At 44.5% G+C, this 18005-nt stretch overlaps 1 protein-coding gene across 2 annotated transcripts in view; it reads left to right on the forward strand.

Moving 5' to 3' along the window:
• Positions 1-18005, forward strand: part of BEGAIN (brain enriched guanylate kinase associated) — a 253236-nt gene that overhangs the window by 144404 nt on the left and 90827 nt on the right. The window lies entirely within an intron of this gene.

Genomic DNA, 18005 nt, shown 5'->3' on the forward strand with positions numbered 1-18005 from the left:
AGAATTTGACCATCCCATTATTGGCAAAGATGGAACTGGACAGCTTGTTTTACAGCAGTCTGCTTGTAATTATTTTTACGCTGTATCTGTGACCTCTGGAAATACAGTTCTGTCTGCAGAAGAAGCAGTCATAGTATCCCTGAAGAAACCCTGATGTATTCGGGTCCCGTTTCTACCCAGCCCATACTATGATTCTTCCGACTGTTGGGGTTACTGTCGTAGAATTTGCTAGCCGCATTGATTTGTTTTTGGTTTTATGTGGAGGTTTGTTTGTTTGGATTGGAAGATTTCTCCCTGCCAATAAAATGGTTTCTTCCCTGTTACGTTTAATGGTAGCTGGAAATGTTTTGCTATAGCTCCCTTGTAGATCCCTTTCCTTATAGGCAAAAGCACACAAAACAATTATTAATGTGACAGTGGTGATTCCCAAAAAGGCGTGTTGGACTTACACACTTGGATAGCTGTTACCACTGCTCATTCTGTGGTAACATAGCTCAATTGTTAGTGGTCGAGAAAAAGATTCCAAAGAAGAAGGAGAAGAGTTGGTTTTTATATGCCGACTTTCTCTACCATTTAAGGAAGAATTAAACTGGCTTACAATCACCTTCCCTTCCCCTCCCCACAACAGACACCCTGTGAGCTAGGTGGGGCTGAGAGAGTGTGATTAGCCCAAGGTCACCCAGCTGGCTTCGTGTGTAGGAGTGGGGAAACCAATCCAGTTCACCAGATTAGCCTCCACCGCTCATGTGGAGGAGCAAGGAATCAAACCCGGTTCTCCAGATCAGACTCCACTGCTCCAAACACCACTCTTAACCACTACACCACACTGGCATGGAGCCTTTGAGCTATCCTGCTGGACATTTACTGGGTGTGCATGATGCTAAGCACATGGCAACAAACATCTAGCCATTACCTGGAACTGGAGTCCCATGCTCACCTAACATAATGCAGTTCAAGTAATCTCATTCTGCACACTCTTAACTACTCATGTTTCAAGAACAGGTAGCCTGAGCATGGAAAGAAAGGTTGCTGGACAGTATTATAAGAGGTACTCACAGGTTTCCATTTCCAGGTGATCATAGGTTTAGCATCAGTGACACATGGAGCCTGCCATCAATCATGGTTGCTGCTACTCCACCATATTATGCCAACATTTTGGTTTAACTGTTGGGAGAAGAACTGTCCCTGCGTAGCAGGCACATTAATGGACATTCTAAATCAAACTGTAAACCATGTGTTACTCTAATGTTTCTGTCTCTATTCTCGCTCCCATATTCTGCATCCAAATATGAACATTAATATCAGAGGTCTCTGGTGGATAGCCATGGACTCTGGCACTTTGCCCTCAGGAACTACATGTCACAATTTAAGGTTGGGAAGGGACCGTGGCTCAGTGGTAGAGCATCTGCTTGGCATGCAGAAGGTCCCAGGTTCAATCCCCAGCATCTCCAGTTAAAGGCACTAGGCAAGTAGGTGAGCCCTGACCTGGATTGCCCAGGCTAGCCTGATCTCGTCAGATCTCAGAAACTAAGCAGGGTCAGCCCTGGTTAGTATTTGGATGGGAGACCACCAAGGAAGTCCAGGGTTGCTATACAGAGGAAGGCACTGGCAAAACCACCTCTGTTTGTCTCTTGCCTTGAAAACCCCATAAGGGGTCGCCATAAGTCGGCTGCGACTTGACGGCACTTTACACACACACACACAAAAGTAGGTGATGCGAAAGACCTCTGCCTGAGACCCTTTGATAGACCAAGGGTCTGATTCAGTATAAGGCAGATTCATGGAGTCCCATGTGTTCAAGGTGTTTGGAGCCACAGAGCAGTAGGAGGTTTTCTAGTGCACCATCAACCTAATAACCCAGGTCCCATACAAGTAGTACCCAGATGCACTGAGCACTACCTGTTCCCACCTGAAGGCCACCAGGGGGTAAAAACAAATGGTGTTGAAGCCTGTAGGGGCTCCATCCCACATACATTGCTGTGAACACAAGAGGAGATGGATCCTGTTTCAAGACCTTTACACCAGAGCTTGACAAATTCCAGATGCCATGGTGTCTAGAAATTCCATTGTGGCTCCTAGTATTTTAAGTAATCATTTATTGTGAGTGCCTCTAGGTGATTGTCAGTAGATGTACAAAGTTGCTTTAGGTGAGGGACGGAGGTTAGCTTTGTGTTGTGATGACAGCCAGGGTTACCCCATACTCATTTTGTACACTACAACACTTTTGTTATAGCTTTTAAAAAGACAAGGTACTGGTAAGAATTTAGGATTAGGTTTTGTGGTATCAATAATTAGAAAGTATGTCCATTAAAATATAAAACCCTGAAGGCTGAAAGATCAGTTTGTCTCCTAAATTTCTGGGGTGGCTTGCCAAGCCGAACAAAATTTGTCAAGGCCTGCTTTACACAAACCAACAAACCCCACCCACCCCTTGAGAATACAGTATAGGTGTAATTTTTAGTAATTGGAAAGGGACACCACTATGAAGGAGATGAAATGGTGGTCTAAGAAAGGCAGACAACTGGAGGTCTGAAAACAAAAAGGACCAAGATTTAATAATGACTTGAATTAAACTGTAGATTTGGGGGAGGGAGAATGAGAACGGTTCTTTAGATGGTCAAACATTCCGTGAACTGAGAAAGTAACAAAAGCTAGGAGAAAAATCACCAGCAGAGTGAGGAAGTAATTTCAACGTCTGTAAAGCCAGAGACAATTTGCCAACCAGAACAGCATTTAGTCCTTGTTAGAAGACTTGCGACAAGTGTTCATTCCTTGCTCGAAGCTCTAGCCTCCAGCTGTGGACTGCCTCTGATGTAATCTGCCTTGAACATATTTCATACTGTTTTCCACCTCAGTTCAATTTATGCTTACGTAGGACAGATCATAAGGTTAGGTTTTACAGGGTAGTATTAAGATCTGATTCGCAAATGCGTGAAATTTCTCTGCATTTGGTAGGAACTGTACACTTGGCCTGGTTTATACACATGCATCTTCATGGTTGCAGCATCTACAAATAACTTGCTGGCTTATTTATTTATTTACTTCATTGATAGTCCACCTTTCTTGCTGTGAACAACTGATAAGATGTAACCAACAGTGAATAAAAATCAGGCTGCAAAATTGGAGAACCATGTAGTAAAGCACAGTACAATGAATGTAACAGACTTGGATGTGTGAATGAGCCAGGCGCCTGTCACAGATAGGATGTAACTTCAGGTCATGTCAAACAATTCCCCCCCCCCCCCAGTGGTCAGGTCATGTTTTCTTCTGCTCATCATCAAGTACACAGTAGTTAAGAATAGAGAGTTCAAGTGATATATATGTATGTGTAAATCAGGCCTTCATAACTGGAAGCTGGACTTGCAAACTGATGCTATTGAAAACTGTTTGTGTGAGAGCCAATATGACAATTCTTTCTCTGAGTTCTTGTATGTGGCTCATCCACATCGAAATATCTGCCAGCAGATAGATACCTTAGTCTGGGAATCACTGAACTGCATAGGTGGGAAATTATATACCATTAACTAGCCTCTGATTCACTGGCAGAGTTGTTTAATATAGTCATACTACCTGTCAGGGAAAGCTGCGCTGCCCTCCTCTATTTGTAAGTTATCTGTGGAGTTCATTAAAAAAACACTAATGTCAATTATTTTGAAGTCTCTCTTCTCCCACATATCCAGTTACCTAACTGTATTACCCAGAAATACCATTTCAGCCTTGGGTTCCTACCAAATGCTACTGCAAATGCTTCTTCCGCCAGTAACTGTTCCTGTTGAAGAAGGAGTTGTTTTTTTATGCCGACTTTCTCTACCACTTAAGGAAGAATCAAACCGGCTTACAATCACCTTCCCTTCCCCTCCCCACAACAGACACCCTGTGAGGTAGGTGGGGCTGAGAGAGCTCTAAGAGCTGCGACTAGCCCAAAGCCTCCCAGCTGGCTTCATGTGTAGGAGTGGGGAAACCAATCCAGTTCACCAGATTAGCCCCCACTGCTCATGTGGAGGAGTGGGGAATCAAACCCGGTTCTCCAGATCAGGCTCCACTGCTCCAAACCACCGCTCTTAACCACTACACCATGCTGGCTCTCCCAGATTCACCAGCCATCTATGCCCTGTGGTCTTATGGCTTCCAAGCATCTAAGCATGACTGCTGAAACAGCACAGCATTATGCATTAGCAAGAGGGAGAGATTTCTCCTTAACAGGGAAATTCTCAGAGGGCCTGGAAGGTCTCTGGAGGCCATGAGCACTGTGGCATTCCCAACATCGCAAGGTCCACTTGGCTCAGACCCATCCACTGGTGACACAAGAGGAGGCAAGAGGTGTAGCTGGGCCCATCACCGTCTTCCCCACTGCCCACTAGGGTTGCCAGGTCCCTCTTTGACACCAGCGGGAGGTTTTTGGGGTGGAGCCTGAGGAGGGCGGGGTTTGGAGAAGGGAGGGACTTCAATGCCATAGATTCCAATTACCAAAGTGGCCATTTTCTCCAGGTGAACAGATCTCTATCGGCTGAAGATAAGTTGTAATAGCAAGAGATCTCCAGCTAGTACCTGGAGGTTGGCAGCCCTAAAGGCCAGGCCTCAGCTAGAGCCCCAGCTGAACTTTCTCCTTGGCCATCTGAACAGGTCAGTCCACTCCTGATTAGCAAGGCCAGATCCTGTGGTGGAAGAAGCTACAGGAGAAAGCTGTAGCTAACTCCCCTCCCAGAGCAATCACATCAAAACCTGTACTATAACAAGGTTTACTTCATTAGAGTCACTCCCTCACCTCACCAGAGTCAAACATGTGGGATTCGACAGCCTGTCAAGTATCATTTGAATTGAAATGTATTTTGCAGAGGACGAGAAGACTAAAATATGGCGATTTAGGCTTAAATGTCCAGCCGGCTCAGATTCCCTGAGTCATCATTGAACCTGGCAGCAAGTTGTCTGTGTTGCTTGTCTGAGCAAAGTAATTTGTCTTCCGCAGGCGTGCAGTTTCACCTCTCTTCAGTACAGAGCCCTCAGAAATGTCATTTCAGCAAAAGTAGCTATCTTTTTAATGAAAACGAGCAATGCCGTTTGAAGAATCCAGATCAGGTGTACTGTGACATTGAGACAACTGTTCAGGCCGTAGCACTTTAAGCCCCCGTCTTAAGTTATTTTTATGCTGGGGCTTCTCCCCATGTCACTATTGCATCATTTTGCAGAAGGGTCAGTTTGGTTTGTTTCTTTGTATATTTCCTTAACAAAATTTAGGCCCTGCCTTCCTGCCTTCCTAAGGGCCGCCACGGCACCTAACAAATTAAAGCTGACATAATAAAATCAGTCAGGGAGGAACTGCAGAACAGATTCCTTTAGTGGAGTCACTCCCTTCCCAGAAGTCACCCATCTCTGCTGAATGGCAAGATGCTGCAAAGCTGCCATAAAGCAACAGAAGAAATGCCCCCCGCCACAGTCTGCCTTTCTGGCCCAGCCCAGGTTGGAGGGGAGCCCGGCCACCCCACAGGAAAAGTCCCAGTAGCCATAATGGCCAGTCCGCCCCCGCACCCTAGATTCACTGTAATGGGCAAAGATATTTCAAGATATGTATTTATATCCCGCCTTTCTCCCTTGTGGGCACCCAGATCATCCTCCACTGTTTTCCTCTGCTCCATTTTATCTTCACAACAGTAAGCCTGTGAGGTGAATTAGGCTGAGAGGGATTGACTGGCCCAAGGTCACCCAGCGAGTTTCTGTGGCAAAGCTGGGATTCAGATTTGGGTCTCTCAGAGCCTAGCTTGACGCTCAGACCGCTACAACATGCCGGTTCTCTTTCATTATCATCCTGGGAGATAAAACTTCTCCGTTTGCTCCCGTGTTTTTGAAAACGGCAGAGTGCTAAAAGGTGTAACTTAAGGAAGCTGTCCTTTAGTTAAGAATGCTGCTTTCCTGTAAGTGGGTAAAAGTTCCTGAACTCGAAAACAGCTGTTCTTACGTAGTTTGTGTGCTTCTGATGCTCACAGGCACTGAAAAAGGCCCAGACATGTGGGCTTGGCAAGAAGCCATAAGAGGTTTTTGTGGAGTGTGAGGAGATCGTTGGTGTGGTTCTTCCTTTCCTGGAAGCCCCACCTGGAAACGGCAGCCCCACATTACTCCCATCCTGCAGGCACTTCACAGGCTGCCCGTCAGCTACTGGGCTCAATTTAAGGAATTAGCTATCACATACAAAGCCCTTCATGGTCTTGGACCCTCATATCTGCGAGACCACCTCTTCTCCTATGTCCCACCATGACAGCTTCACTCATTGGAGCAGGGTCTTCTGCAGGTGCCAACCTGCAAATGAGCAAAAACAACAGCAAAGTGGAAGTAGCCCAGTTGCTGCTGACTTGCATTGTCGTGAGCTGCTGAACAGCTACTGTAGAACAACTGAGGAAATGAAGGAAAAAGAAGAAGAGTTGGTCTTTATAACCTGCTTTTCTCTACCTTTAGGAGTCTCAAAGCAGTTTACTATCTCCTTCCCTTCCTTTCCCCACAACAGACACCCTGTGAGGCAGGTGAGGCTGTGAGAGTTCAGAGAGAACTGTGGCTAGCCCAAGGTCACTCAACAGGCTTCGTATGGAGGAGTGGGGAATCCAACCCGGTTCTCCAGATTAGAGCCTGCTGCTCTTAACCACTACACTAAGAGATCACTGCTGCCTCCTCGTCACATAGTAGGATTGCCAAGTCTGTGTTGGGAAATTCCTGGCAATTTGGGGGTGGAGCCTGGGGGAGGGAAGGGTTTGGGGAGGGGAGGGACCTTAGCAGGGTATAATGCCATAGAGTCCACCCTTCAAAGCAGCCATTTTCTCCAGGGGAACTGCTCTCTGTCATTTGGAGATCAGTTATAATTCCAGGAGATCTCCAGGCCCCACCTGGAGGCTGGCAACCCCATCACATAATCCAGTACTAAGCAGACTCACACCCTTCTAAACCTGGTGGACTTTAAAGGACAGAACTCTGCTTAGGATTGCACTGACAACCTCTCACAAATCCAGAGAAGCAGACAGAGTGCTTCGTGGTTGGACTTGCTGTGTGAATTGCAGATTACAAGCGGAATTATTTATTCATTTAAGGCCTTTTTTAACCCACTATTCTTCATGAAGGACTCGAGGCAAATGACGCTGTTAGTTAAAAATGCAATAGCAAGCAGGGAGAAACGATTAAAATTGAGTAAGCACAGCTCTAAAACCAAGACCAGTGCGAGAGTTTTTCGGTGCCCCAGGTGAAATAGGACTTTAGTGCCCCCCCTTCAATACAGGGAAAATATTTGATACATTCATTTATAAGAGATAACATAGTAATACCGTTTTTATACAATTCACTTCTATCTGATTTGGCACCACCCCATAAAGCCCACCAACCTGGGTGACCTCATAGTTTACCTATGTGCTAGGCCTGTTTAAAACTCAGAATTGGAGTTCCTCTGAAATATCCATAAGATCAGCTGCTAACTGCTATTGCCATAGAGTCTCTATGGTCTTTATCATAGAGATTAGGGGAAATTCCTAGATGGTCACCCAGAAGTGATGTCACACCCTCCCCAAACTCCACCCTTCTCAGGCACTACCCTCAAAATCTCTCAGCATTTGCCAAGGCTGTGTTGGTAGCCCTGTGTGGTAACTACCTTTGTATCCTGTCTTTCCTCCATTGAGCTCAGGGTAGTATACATGGGCTTTAACCCAGTTTATTCTCTGAGCAAGCCTGTCAGGTTAAGTAGTAGAAAAGAGCAACAGTCCAGTCCAGTAGCACCTTAAAGACTAACAAAATTTCTGGCACGATATGACCTTTTTGTGAGGCACATCTCACTTATCTGAAGAAGAGAGCTGTGGCTCATGAAATCTCATACCCAGCCAGAAATTTTTGTTAGTCTTTAAGGTGCTACTGGACTCTTGCTCTTTTCTACTGCTACAGACAAACACAGCTACCCATCGTGATTTGTCAGGTTAAGCTGAGAGAATGGCCCAATAAAATTTACCCGTTGAGGCTGTGAGGAGTTTGAACCCAGGTCAGACAGTACCAAATTAGTTCAGTCTCAGACATGCCCACACAGAGAACACCTTTGCCAAGTACCCAAAGTTCCTTACATAAAACTCTGCAAGGTAGCCCTCGGTCTCAGTCTCTTCCTCTTTTTTCCTACGCAGACTGAAAAGACTGAAGGGAATATTGCCTTGCCTAAGGCAATGCAGTCGGTTGAAAGCTAAATTGCAGTTTGAGCTGAGGACTTAATTAATCTTCTTAATCGCTACTACACTGACTCTGTGTGCTATTTTAAAAATCATGCGGCTTCTTTTGAAATAAGCAAAGCAAAAGCCAGAATAGGATATTCAAAGCTTCTTTTCATTGTGACTGACTGACTGACTGTCTTCACGAAAATTACAAGGAATTGAAACTTCAGCTTCCACCAAGGTATGAACTGAGAGAAAAATAATTATTGTTGTGCATAGATGAAGGGGTGAAGACAGACAAACCTCCCAAGTTGTGGGGAGCATGATTTGAACTCACATGAGCTGCATTACAAGGGTCCATTTGGAATCATGGAATTATAGAGTTGGAAGGGGCCCTACAGGTTATCTATTCCAACCCCCTGCTCAATGCAGGATCAGCCTGGAGCATCCCTGACAAGTGTTTGTCCAGCCCCTGCTTAAAAACAGCCAGTGAGGGGGAGCTCACCACCTCCCTAGGTAGCTGATTCCACTGTCGAACAACTGTAAGAAGAACTGTAAGAAATATTTCCTAATATCCAGCTGCTACCTTTCCGCCCACAATCCATTCAGTTAATACAAGCTCTGGAATAAACATATCCATTGTCGAAGGCTTTCACGGTCAGAGTTCATTGGTTCTTGTAGGTTATCCGGGCTGTGTAACCATGGTCTTGGAATTTTCTTTCCTGACGTTTCGCCAGCAACTGTGGCAGGCATCTTCAGAGTAGTAACACTGAAGGACAGTGTCTCTCAGTGTCAAGGGTGTAGGAAGAGTAATATATAGTCAGAAAGGGGTTGGGTTTGAGCTGAGTATTGTCCTGCAAAAGTATTGTCCTGTAAGTATCAAGATAATGTGCTAATGAGGGTATGTTATGTTAATATGGAACCATTGTATCCTGAAGTGATCTGTTAATGTGTGTAATCCAAAACTAATCTGTATGGCTATTGTTGAATGTTGTCTTTGTCTGGAGGTTTTTCAGGGCAGGAAGCCAAGCCTTATTCATTCTTAAACTCTCCTCTTTTCTGTTAAAGTTGTGCTGATGTTTATGAATTTCAATGGCTTCTCTGTGCAATCTGACAAAATAGTTGGTAGAATTGTCCAGTCTTTCAGTGTCTTGGAATAAGACCCTGTGTCCTGTTTGTGTCAGTCCATGTTCAGCCACTGCTGATTTCTCAGGTTGGCCAAGTCTGCAGTATCTTTCATGTTCTTTTATCCTTGTTTGTATGCTGCGTTTTGTGGTCCCGATGTAAACTTCTCCACAGCTGCAAGGTATACGATATACTCCTGCAGAGGTGAGGGGGTCTCTTTTGTCTTTTGCTGATCGTAGCATTTGTTGTATTTTCTTGGTGGGTTTAAACACTGTTTGTAGGTTATGTTTTTTCAAAAGTTTCTCCATCCTATCAGTGACTCCTTTAATAAATGGCAAGAAAACCTTTCCTATGGGAGACTGTTTTTCTTGAGTTTTCTGATTTTTGTTTGGTTCAATGGCCCTTCTGATTTCATTTTGGATTACACACATTAACAGATCACTTCAGGATACAATGGTTCCATATTAACATAACATACCCTCATTAGCACATTATCTTGATACTTACAGGACAATACTTTTGCAGGACAATACTCAGCTCAAACCCAACCCCTTTCTGACTATATATTACTCTTCCTACACCCTTGACATTGAGAGACACTGTCCTTCAGTGTTATTGCCTGCATCCGTGCCACGCCCCTGGTATTCCTTAGAGGTCTCTCATCCAAATACTTGCCAGGGTCGACCCTGCTTCGCTTCTGAGATCTGCTGAGATTGGACTAGCCTGGGCCATTCAGGTCAGGACCCTAATAAATTATGACCTCATAGCATATTAATCACTGTTGAAGCATTATAGATTAATGAGCACTGCTACAGTTGTGTGAGAAAGAAAGAAGTAGCAATATTTCACCACCAGCCGAAACTTCCTTGTAACTGGCTTCTTCGTCTAAATCTTAGATGGATTGCTCATACAGAGGGCAAAATCCACCTTCTGACTAACGTCTTAATGATAAATTCCTTTCCTAATCCCTTTTTCATCTTTTATATTCCTACATAATTTTACTTGCTAAAATGCCTGATAGAAATTAATACATCAGTGGAGAGAGAGGGAAGCAAAGGATTCTGGGAATCCTATCAAATGAGGCTTGAAAGTAACTGACGATGCAATCCTAAAAAGAGTCACACCTTTCTAAAGCCCATTGACTTCACTGGTATTAGAAGGGTGTGACCATTTTAGGCTTTCACTGTAAATTGCTTGCTGGGACTGCTTTTCTCAGGGGGCTCAAAGCAGAACAGGAGATACTACTGCAGCCATTTCCCTACTGGTACTCCATATTCAACAGTATCAGCTTGCTTTCATTTGTGCATCCGGCCTTTTAGGTTAGTTTATTATACGCTGTATGCATTAAGGTTGTACTGTGGTGCAGAGTGGTAAACTGCAGTACTGCAGTCTATGCTGTGCTCATGACCTGAGTTCGATCCTGACAGAAATCAGTTTCAGGTAGCCGGCTCAAGGTTGACTCAGCCTTCCATCCTTCCGAGGTCGGTAAAATGAGTACCCAGCTTGCTGGGGGTAAAGGGAAGACGACTGGGGAAGGCAATGGCAAACCACCTCGTAAACAAAGTGGGCCTAGTAAATGCAGGGATGTGACGTCACCCCATGGGTCAGTAATGACCCGGTGCTTGCACCTTTACCTTTTTTAGGTTGTACTGGTGCATTAAATCCAAAAATCTCACTCTTAGATTGTTTTGTACTGTTCATTCTTCTCATAGTGATGTACATACGACATCCTTCTCTCTCCCTTTAGCCAAGGAAGGGTCCCAATTAGATATGCATGCTCAGTTCCCACTGGAGGCAATGGAAATTGTTCAGTCCAGAGGCAGAGAGTGGCCTAATTAATTATTTTCCCCCTAATATAAAACCGGGCAAGGCTCCAAGCATTTTTGATCACAAGCTACAGCAGGAGAGGAGAACATGGAGACGAGTAGACATTCTCTGTTTAGATCATTCCCTGCCATGGCAAAGAGTTGATTGGGACATTTCAGTGTAATGATACATAGGTAGAACCTGGCAGATATAACAACTGTAGAACAACTGGGAATAAATGAGAAAGAAGAACATGGGTTTTTATTCCCTCTAGGCAAAAAAAAACATGTACTTTCTCATTTATTCCCACATTTCCTGTTCAAGAGTCTTAAGAAGAAGTAGAGTTGGTTTTTATATGCTGACTTTCTCTACCATTTAAGGAAGAATCAAATCGGCTTAAAATCACTTTCCCCTCCCCACAACAGACACCCTGTGAGGTAGGTGGGGCTGAGAGAGTATGACTAGCCCAAGATCACCCAGCTGGCTTCATGTGTAGGACTGGGGAAACAAACCCAGTTCACCAGATAAGAGTCCACCGCTCCAAACCACCGCTGTTAACCACTACACCATGCTGGCTAAGGTAAAATATTGTGTGTGTGTGTATGGGTGTATGAAGGAATAGAGGGGATGCTTATTAAATTTGCAGATGATACTAAATTGGGAGGGGTAGCAAATACGGTAGAAGACAGAGCCAAGATGCAGGATGATCTTGACAGGCTGGAGAAATGGGCTAGAACTAATAAAATGCACTTCAACAAAGACAAATGTAAAGTTACTTAGTACTCGGCTGCACTTTTGAGTATCCTTCGGGGAACTGAGAACTGAGTGAAAGATTTGATTGTTGAGTTCACTTTTGGAAACGGATTTTTGATTGGGGCTGAAGAAAAGACTTGAAACGTCCGTCCCCCATCTTTTCCCAAAAAGTGGCTCTTTTGGGACTGTACCTGTTATTGAAAGAAAGAGAAATACATACTTTGAAGAGCATGGCAGTTGGTGCATAGAGACTGCACTTAAACTTAAGTTGTATATATTGTATATATCTTCGGGAGTTCCTGTGTAATTTTCACTCTGTTCTGTTGTTGTCATTCATGTGTAAGCACCAATAAGAATTGTTTGCTACTTTTGTATTTGGAGACACCACCAGGAGGTTAGCAACCCTGGTGATAGATTGTATGTAAAGGTCCCAGTTTCAAATTCACTGGCATTTCCACTTCAGGTAGGAGGTGCTGGGGAAAGATTTTCCTCTGCTTGAAGTCCTAGGCGAATGAATCTGTGACACTAAAAAAAGCCACCACTAGGATTTTTCACTGTTGTTTTAAAAACAACTAACTGCCCCAGTAGGGTTGCCAAACTCCAGGTACTAGCTGGCGATCTCCTGCTATTACAACTGATCTCCAGGCGACAGAGATCAGTTCCCTTGGAGAAAATGGCCAAACTCCAGGTACTAGCTGGCGATCTCCTGCTATTACAACTGATCTCCAGGCTACAGAGATCAGTTCCCTTGGAGAAAATGGCCGCTTTGGCAATTGGACTCTATGGCATTGAAGTCCCTCCCCAAACCCTGCCCTCTTCAGGCTCCGCCCCAAAAATCTCCAGGTATTTCCCAACCCGGAGCTGGCAACCCTATGCCCCAGGCAGATTAGGGAAGGCTCCCTGGGTGAGGGTTTGATCCTCTCTTTATGTCAAGAGCCAGCAGTGTGTAGTGCTTAGAATGTTGCTCAGTAACCTTGAACCTGTCTAATCCTAACCTCCCTTGCAGGATTGTTGTTGTGAGGATAAAGTGGAGGAGAGGAGAACTATGCAGGCCCCTTTGGGTCCTCATTGGGGAGAAAGGTGGGGCATAAATGAAATCAATCAATTAATTAATTTTAAACACTCCCTCCGAAGCACAGCAGTTAGATCTGCATAAAGGAAATAAAAAGGGCAACACCTGAACCTGCCCTTTTTTTTTGCCATGCACAGTTAATTGCTGCTTTGAAGGAGCATTTTAAATCATGGAAGAAAAGGAGTGAACATCCTCTCTCTCAGTGCTTTAATCTTCAAATCACCCGCCTGGGGCTCTTAATTAACTGTAAAAAAATACAGAAGATGCGAATCACAAAATCTTTTGCATCATATATGTTGTGGCCCTCTAGACATGGGATACGTGTGGCTTTCCCCTACTGGCCAAATAGTTCCTCAGAAGGCTGAATCCACTTTTCCATTCATACCATGGTCCTGATCCAAATAAGGCGCTGTGCATGCAGGAATGGAGGAGAACCCATAACTCTTATCTGACTGTCACTCAGAGTGGAGACCCCAGAACTAATCTGTGGGCTCCATAATCTGTGAATCAGCCCACTGGGAGTATCGTATGATACCCTTCATCATTTTTTTTAAGGATGATTGGCAATGGAGATACACCTCTTAAAAATAAAAGAGAGCGAGAGAGCGATTTGGATCTAACTACCAGTCCAGGCATCACTTCCATCTTTTTGAGAAAGCCAAAGATGGTGTTGATCTAGTTCAGGGGTCCCCAGCCTTTTTGAGCTTGCATTTGGCATTCTGACCCGGCATGGTGAGCGCAGCAATAAAATGGCCACCACAGAATGGCCACCACAGCTTAACTTTAGTAATACACTGTAGATCCTTGTGCTGTGGCTGCAGCTGCCACTAAAGCAACATCTACAAAAACAAATCTGCACAGCCAATCTTATCTCCAGTAGTCAATCAGAAGCCTTGCTGGGCAAAAGACTTACCTGTCCCTACCCACTTCCTAAAAGCATTCCAGAAAAGGAGTCGGCGGGCGCTATGGCGCCCCGTCTGCTACATTGGGTACCCCTGATCTAGTTACTGGCTGGTGAGTTTCACACACCCTACAGGACAAAACAAGTATGGCTGTCTCTTCGTGCCAGAAATGGTAAATCCCAGAATCAATTTTCCTGACGGTGATGTGAAGAAAATGCGAGAGCCAAAGATTTGTGTGCTGCCCTAATTGAGTTAATAGTCCTTTCATCCCTTGTGTCTTGTCATAAGTTAATTTACATAATGATAGCAAAGTTGATGATCAAGAGTGAGCCCAGGATATTATATTCCCCCTTTTTCTTTACTATTTCTCTTTTATAACTCTGTCTGTTCCCTCTGGAGGCCTTATACCCCATTGAAGTCCCTCTCCTCCCCAAGCCCCACTCTCCTCAGGTTCCACCCCCATAACCTCCAGGTATTTCCCAGTGCAGATCGTCTACTCAGACTGACAGTGGCTCTCCAGAATCTCAGGCGGAGGTCTTCCACAGCAACCTTTTAACGAGAGAGGCCGGGGATTGAACCTGGGACCCTCTGCACGCCAAGCAAAGGCTCTACCACTGAGCCATGCCCACTCCCCTAGGCATGCCCCAGGCCTGGCCAGAGCTTTAGAAAGCTTGAGGGGGGAGGTCCAGGAGATCCTGCCAGCTCATGCCGGAGTAGAGCTAGGGGGAGAGGAGGTGGAATATGATGGTGGTCACGTTGGAGATACCTGGTGTGAGTCGTCCGGGACTATTAGCATGGGGATATGGTTAGGCCTTGGTTAGAAGCTAGATAGGCAGATTTGGATTATGTTTGAGGTTTGAGCTGATTAAACATAACTGCAGTTGGACTGGAGATGGATGCATATGCAACTTAGGGCTGCCCCACTAGCCTGGAAAGAAAAATCTGTTTTTTAATAGAGGCTTACTATGATGTTAGGAGCCCCGTGGCACAGAGTGGTAAGCTGCAGTACTGCAGTCCAAACTCTGCTCACGACCGGAGTTCGATCCCGACAAAAGTTGGTTTCAGGTATCCGGCTCAAGGTTGACTCAGCCTTCCATCCTTCCGAGGTCTGTAAAATGAGTACCCAGCTTGCTGGGAGTAAAGGGAAGATGACTGGGGGAGGCAATGGCAAACCACCCCACAAACAAAGTCTGCCTAGGAAACGTCGGGATGTGACATCACGCCATGGGTCAGGAATGACCTGGTGCTTGCATAGGGGACCTTTACCTTTACCTTTTAATATGATGTTATTTGCTGGGCAACATTATTTACCCCTATACCATGAAAAGCTTCTGTTGCCCATTTCCACACACTAATCTTCTCTTAAAAGGACAGGGCATTTTTCTACAGACCAGTTAGCAAGTCTAACATAAGTTGATTTTGCAGTAAATCAGCCTGTTTCACTCTGTGCACCATCAAATCAATTGAAAAGAAATGTGTTTTATGTGCTGGAAAGCAAACTTTGCCAACAGTTAGCTCTGTGCTGTTACATACACTCTGATCTCTCTTATTTTAAGTGGCACAAAACATATATAGTAACAGAGTCATTTGGACTGAATGGATACTTGGTCTTATTAATTTTAAGATTCATTGGTGTGTTTTGAAACTCTCCGATCTGTAAAGAAAGCGATGCAAAATCATGCGAGGTAGATGTTTGTGCATGCTAGGGTTGTGCAAAAAAAAAAAATATCGGTAAATTTCGGGTTTGGGTTTATTACGCCCAATTTTTTGTGGTAAACCCAGAATTAGCCGAATACCCATACTGGTAAAGGGGTATTTTGGCTTTATTTCCGGGTTTACCAGAAAAAAATTGGGTCCATTATAGTCTATCTGGATTTTTTAAAGCTCCTATGGGGGCATTTTTTGAGGTAGAGTTCCTAAATTTTTAGGGTAGCTTCAAAGGACTCCCCTTCCATGAACCCCAAAGTTTTGTGAAGATTGGTTCAGGGGTCCGATTTTATGGGGTCCCGAGGGGTCGCCCCCCCCCTCCATAAAGAAGCATGGTAAAGTTTCTGTGTCCCTCTAGGGAGGGGGTCAACCCCTTTGGGACCCCATAAAATCGGACTCCCTGTCCCAAACTATCAAACTTTGTGGTTCATGCGAGGAGAGTCCCCTCAGCTACGCTGTGAATTTGGTGACTCTACCTCGAAAAATGCCCCCCTGGAGAACTTTAAAATACTTACCTTTCATAGTCTGTAATGGCCACCTGCTTTCTCGCCCAAGAATGTGGGAAATTTCAGTTTCCCATGAATGCTTGCAATGGGCCCACCCATTTGCTACCCATATATACAATGGTAGTGCATGCACTTCCCATTTTAGAACAAAAAGGGTGCCTAAAGATACTAAATCCTCCCCTCCCTCAATTCACTACATACCTTGCAAGGTTTATGTGGCTGAGCTCTGGCACCAGCATCAGTAGAACAAATGATGACTACGGTGTGACGTTTCATTCATTTTTATCCCCTTCCTTCCCCCAGGAAGCTCAAGACAGTGGATATTGTTCTCCCACAACAACCCTTCAGAGTAGAGCAGGCTAAGATAGCATAACTGACCCAGGGTCACCAAGTGAGCTTCAGGGCAGAGTGGGGACTTGAACCCGTGTCTCTAAATTCCTAGTCCAGCACGAACCACTACAACATATTGGTTATCCCTAAAAAAAAGGATGGAAGGGGGAGGTATGTGAGGATCACGTAGATGGTTCTGGAGGATTTAGATAGTTCTGGGGAGGGACTGTGGCTCAGTGGTAGAGCACCTGCTTGGTATGCATAAGGTCCCTGGTTCAATCTCCAGTTAAAGAGATCAGATGTGAAATACTTAAGACCCTGGAGTAGACAATACTGTCTACTGCCAATCTGAGTAGACAATACTGATCTTGAGGGACCAAAAATTCAATATAAGGCAGCTTCATGTGATTTTGTTTTAATTTGTTTTTAATGCCAGCCACTTCTTTACTGTTGCCTTCTTATAATACATCTGTGTGGTAGAAAGTCCCGTCAAGTCACAACCAACTTATGGTGACCCCATAGGGATTTCAAGGCAAGAGATGTTCAGAGGTTGTTTGCTATTGCCTGCCTCAGCGTAGCGAAACCTCATACAGCTTTCAGAAAACAGAACAAGAAGCCGGCTTGCAATTGACTGGGCGAGCATTTGTTCTCTATGCTCGGTTACCTTTTCTCTAGATCTTTTAGCAGACTTCCACTGTTAATTGGAGCACAACGATAAACGTACATTGCAAATGTAATGGAATTTTTTTTTAAACAATGGTTGGCAAAACATTATGTTATTTCCAGGCTCTTGGATATAGTCACAGCAAACAAATGGCTTTCCAGTTCACTTTCCAGTTCTCCTTAACTGATCTAAGCCTCTGCGGTTTAAAAGAGCCAGATTGTCACATTTATGCCTTTAAGGTTACCACAAAGGGTGCAGGAATGACCCTTTCCATTGCAACGCCTTCAATAAATCACTTCCAGGATATTCCCATTCGCAGGCCAAGGAAACCATATAGGTGCTGTGAATCCGACCCTGCAAGTACTAAACAAAGTTAGGATTGACTTCGGTGGATTTAGAAGCATCTAACATTGCTGTGGGTTGCACAGCAATATACGCAAAGGTTTACAAAGGCTTCCCTGCTCAACTTGCAATGAAGTTGTTACAAAATGGAAGCGTGCGCATAGAATTTTGTCTCAAATTGAATGGGTGTATGAGCACTGCAATGAAAAGGCAAGTTGCACGAGAGAAATTATTCTTAAGGGATGCTTTTGGAAGAAGTCCTTAAGCCCACTTTGTGAAGGATGTCAAAAGAAAATAGACATAATTGCACACCCTCCTTTAAAAAAAAAATTAAGATTATACTGTCACCTATTGGTTCTTTTTAAATTGCAATGTGCATCTAAGTCATTTGTTCTCCCAAAACCTCCCCTGAGTTTGCTGGCTTCTAAAATATGTATATAATCCAGAGTTTCAACAGTGTGGGGGGAAATTAAGTTAAATTCTCCATTTTGCCAGTGAAGGGTCAGGTTGCAGAGAAAAGGGTAGATTATGGCCCAAGGCCACCCATGTACCTCCAGCAATAAAGTTGGCTCTCTGTTTGTACTATGGCATGTACCCCTCAGTTTGCAAGCCGTGAGCAAGGCTGTTAAAGATAGG

Source organism: Euleptes europaea, chromosome 6, assembly GCF_029931775.1.
Source record: "Euleptes europaea isolate rEulEur1 chromosome 6, rEulEur1.hap1, whole genome shotgun sequence".
NCBI lineage: Eukaryota > Metazoa > Chordata > Lepidosauria > Squamata > Sphaerodactylidae > Euleptes > Euleptes europaea.